Here is a 4,851-nt window from a genome sequence, read left to right on the forward strand (position 1 = left end):
TAATTCTTCAGGAAGCTCATGACTCGCCATACTCGATTCAGCCAGGCAACACCAAGATGTATTTGGATTTGAAGCAACTTTTCTGGTCAATAGGTATGAAGAATGATGTTGCCGAATACGTAGCAGTATGTGACGTATGTCAGAGAGTTCAGGCAGAGCATCAGAAGCCAGTAGGATTACTTCAGCCTTTGCCGATACCTGAATGGAAGTGGGATAAGCCTGGTATGGATTTCATCACCGGATTACCCAGGACACGTTCATCATATGACTCCATCTGGGTAGTAGTTGATCGCTTGACCAAAGTGGCTCACTTTATCCCCGTGAAACCCACTTATACGAGTGCGAAGTTGGCCAAGATATATATCACCAGGATCGTATGTTTGCATGGAGTTCCGAGGCCATCGTATCAGATAGAGGAACATAGTTTACCAAAAAAGTTTTGGAATCAGTTACACCAGTCTTTGGGTACGAGGCTAGAGTTCAGTACAGCCTTTCATCCACAAACAGATGGACAGACCGAGAGGGTCAATCAGATTCTGGAGGACATGTTGAGAGCTTGTGCGCTAGATTATGGATCTAGTTGGGATGATAATTTGCCTTACGCAGAGTTCTCGTACAACAACAACTACCAAGCTAGTTTGATAATGGCCCCTTTTGAAGCTTTGTATGGAAGGAGGTGCAGGACACCCTTGATGTGGGATGAAGTTGGAGACCAACAATTGTTCAGGCCAGATTTAATCAGAGATTCTGAGGACAAGATTAAGTTGATTCGTGATAGACTCAAGGTAGCTCAGTCCAGGGAGAAGAGTTATGCCGATACTAAATACAAGGAGGTAGCTTATGAAATCGGAGACATAGCATATCGCCGTGTATCACCACTTCGAGTAGTTAAACGATTTGGAGTCAAAGGAAAGTTAGCACCACTATTTGTAGGACCATACCGAGTTTTGGAACGTATGGGTGAAGTTGCCAACAAGTTGGAGTTACCTGAAGGTTTGTCAGGAGTTCATGATGTGTTTCACGTTTCCCAGTTAAAGAAGTGCCATGCAGAGATGGCCGATATTCCTTTGAGAGATACAGTGCCCCTGGAAGCAATTCAGTTGGAGAGTGACCTAACTTACGAGGAGAAACCCGTCAAGATTCTTGAGTTCGCCAACCGAGTTACACGCAGAAAAGTCAACAAGTTCTGCAAAGTTTAGTGGAGCCACCATACCGAGGAAGAAGCCACATGGGAGCGAGAAGAATACCTCCGGAAAGACCACCCACACCTTTTTGCTAGCCAATCCGAATCTCGAGGGCGAGATTCATCTTAAGGGGGGGGTAGGTTTGTAAGATCCCTATTTTCAATTTGGATGTTAATCATTACATCATCATATGCATCCATAATTTGTGCATTTCTGAATTTGTTTTATCTGGAATTTTGATCCTAGAAACCTTAAGCAACTCAAGGACCAATTGAGAGAGTTGGAGGTTTTCACAAAAATCCACTTTTCAATTTTCAAAATTGGTAAATTGGATCAAATTGATTTTATTCGAAATTTATTTTTCCAATAATTTCAAATAAATAAAATAATGAGAGAAGATAATATGACTTCTTCAAAACATCTAGGAAATATTGGAAATTTAATTTTGAAAAAAAAAATCATTTGAAATTTTATTGAATTGTATTTTATTAAATTAGGGAAAAAAGTTGCATTTGTTCCAGAAGAATGTTCACGTTGCCCCAAATATTAGGAGGGGATAGTGAAAATTGTTTCTGGAATTTTAGGACTTTTATTTTATTTTATTTGGATTTTTCTTTGCGGCGCCATTTGATGTCTACTACGCAACCTTCTTCTTGTAGACATTGTTGGGCCTTCAAGTGCAGAGGTTTGTAGGACAGTAGCTAATTTCCCTCAAGTAGATGACCTAAGGTTTATCAATCCGTGGGAGGCGTAGGTTGAAGATGGTCTCTCTCAAACAACCCTGCAACCAAATAACAAAGAGTCTCTTGTGTCCCCAACACACCCAATACAATGGTAAATTGTATAGGTGCGCTAGTTCGGCGAAGAGATGGTAATACAAGTGCAATATGGATGGTAGATATAGGTTTTGTAATCTGAAATTATAAAAACAACAAGGTAAAAAGTAATAAAAGCGAGCGTAAACGGTATTGCAATGCCAGGAAACAAGGCAGGGTTCATACTTTCACTAGTGCAAGTACTCTCAACAATAATAACATAATTGGATCATATAACTATCCCTCAACATGCAACAAAGAGTCAGTCCAAAGTAACTAATAGCGGAGAACAAACGAAGAGATTATTGTAGGGTACGAAACCACCTCAAAGTTATTCTTTCAAATCGATCTATTCAAGAGTTCGTACTAGAATAACACCTTAAGACACATATCAACCAAAACCCTAATGTCACCTAGATACTCCAATGTCACCTCAAGTATCCGTGGGTACGATCATACGGTATGCATCACACAATCTCAGATTCATCTATTCAACCAACACAAAGAACTTCAAAGAGTGCCCCAAAGTTTCTACCAGAGAGTCAAGACGAAAACGTTTGCCAGCCCCTATGCATAAGTTCACGAGGTCATGGAACTCGCAAGTTGATCACCAAAACATAGATCAAGTGGATCACGTTATATCCCATTGTCACCACAGATAAGCACATGCAAGACATACATCAAGTGTTCTCAAATCCTTAAAGACTCAATCCGATAAGATAACTTCAAAGGGAAAAACTCAATTCATCACAAGAGAGTAGAGGGGGAGAAACATCATAAGATCCAACTATAATAGCAAAGCTCGCGATACATCGAGATCGTACCACCTCAAGAACACAAGAGAGAGAGAGAGAGAGATCAAACACATAGCTACTAGTACATACCCTCAGCCCCGAAGATGGCCACTGTCAGATGCGGCGCACGAATTCTTTTCCTCCAACCGATTTACGCCCTAGCTCACTAAGATCTCGCGGATGAACTCGACACACTCGCAACATAGAAAGACACAAGATTTATACTGGTTTGGGCCACCATTGTGGTGTAATACCCTACTCCGGGGTGCTGGTGGAGGATTGCCTCTTGGGCTGATGATGAACAATACAAGGGGGAGAACAACCTCCTGAGGTTGAGGTGTTCTTGTGCTTGGCTAACTTGTGTGGCTGGGGATGATCCAAGAATGGTTCCCCTCTCTCTCTCTATCTCTCTCTTTTTCGTCGTCCCCACTCTCTATCTCTATCTCTCTTTTTTTGTCATCCCCTCTATGGTGGTGGCTAGCTCTACTTATATAGGCCCTGGTCCTCTTCCCAAATATTGAGCGGGAAGGGATCCAACAATGGCGGGCAAATTTGAAGGGGGACAACTAGTAGAAGCCATCCTAACAAAAGGTGGTCTTCGCTTGCCAAAGGCTCTGGTGGTGACGCCGTCTTGGGCTCCACAACGACCTCCATCTTGCCATCCTTCTGGTCTTGGTCTTGTTGCACCAAAATGGCAACCTTTGCCTGATGCCTCGGTACTACTCACTTGCGCTGGTTTCCTTAGCACCAAAGAGGAAACAAGGAAGTTGTGCACGCTGGCGCTCGCCTGGTGTCAATCGTCATGGCTCACGTCATGAGAGCCTCGTGAGGTTCACCTCGCCTTGATATCTCTGCTCCTCGTGAGCCTGCCTGACTAGGCCGCTCCAGAGGAGGTCTTGTGTCGTCCGCCTCGCGAGGCTTGGCCCCTCGCGAGGGTCTTGGATGCCCTGTTGATGAAGATGGGTCGTACGGCCTGCTGGCTTAGCCACGCAGTGGGCCGCAGGCAGGCAAGTCTAGGGACTCCTGTTCCCAGAACGCAGACAATAGCCCCCGAGCCCAAGGTGCGCTCGGACTTGGCTTCGCGGCGAAGCCAAGGGTCAAGCATAGAGCATCGCGGGCCCCAAAAGCATGCGGCCTCGGTTGACGCGTGGCAGTTAATTGGACTCGGGCGTCTCCGCTTCCCCATGCTGCCTCAGCAACTGCATGACATGACGAGTCCGTGCGACATGCAAGGAAAGCCATCATTACCTGCGATCATGAGAGGTGCCGGTTGGCCTTCTCTTGCTATAAATGGGGAGGGGGTTGAGCCCCCGTTGCCCATCTCTTCCTTGCTCGCTTGCTCCTTCCTCCTTGCTCCACCGCTAACATCTTCTTCCTTGCTTCGTTGCTAGCACCAATGGCGCCTATCAGAAGGTTCTCCGCCAAAGAAAAGTGGAAGACCCCCGAGATGTCCCGAAGCAACTTCCACCGAAGAAGAAGTCGATCTACCGCCGTGAGGAAGAAGCGATGCAGGTGGTGTCGAGGCCTTGGTGCGAGTGGCCTCCCCCAGGGTATCCGCTACCCCTATATGCCCAAGCCGAGGACTCAGGAAGGCCGAACGACGAGCAGCGCCACTGAAGCCGCGACCGAGGTCGTCGCGCCACGGCGACGCGCACCGTCGCTCCAGGAATCCACGTCACGGACTCCTCGCGTGAGCTGGTGCTGTGGGTGCTGATGCCCCCAAGCTCTTGGATCCGCTTTCCACTGTTCTTCTCCGACGTGATGCCGTCGAGGGGGCCTCTTGAGCTTTGGTTGCATCATGCCGACTGTAGCGCTCCGGCGACTGGAGCAGAGATCGAAGCGGTCCACACCGGCAAGATCTTCATGACTCGTGGCTGGGGCGAGATCGTGCGGGTCTGCCATGCGAGGGGCGCCCTCGTGATCCACCTTGTGTACGACGGCGTCTCCACACTCTTCTTCAAGGTCTTCGATGCCGAGGGCTGCCGCCTGGGCTGCTGCTCCGGAGAGGAGCACGAGGCTGACGCGCGCTCCGCTCGTGACCACTCCAGCAGCATCAGC

The sequence above is a fragment of the Triticum dicoccoides genome, chromosome 3A, assembly GCF_002162155.2.
Source record: "Triticum dicoccoides isolate Atlit2015 ecotype Zavitan chromosome 3A, WEW_v2.0, whole genome shotgun sequence".
Classification (NCBI taxonomy): domain Eukaryota; kingdom Viridiplantae; phylum Streptophyta; class Magnoliopsida; order Poales; family Poaceae; genus Triticum; species Triticum dicoccoides.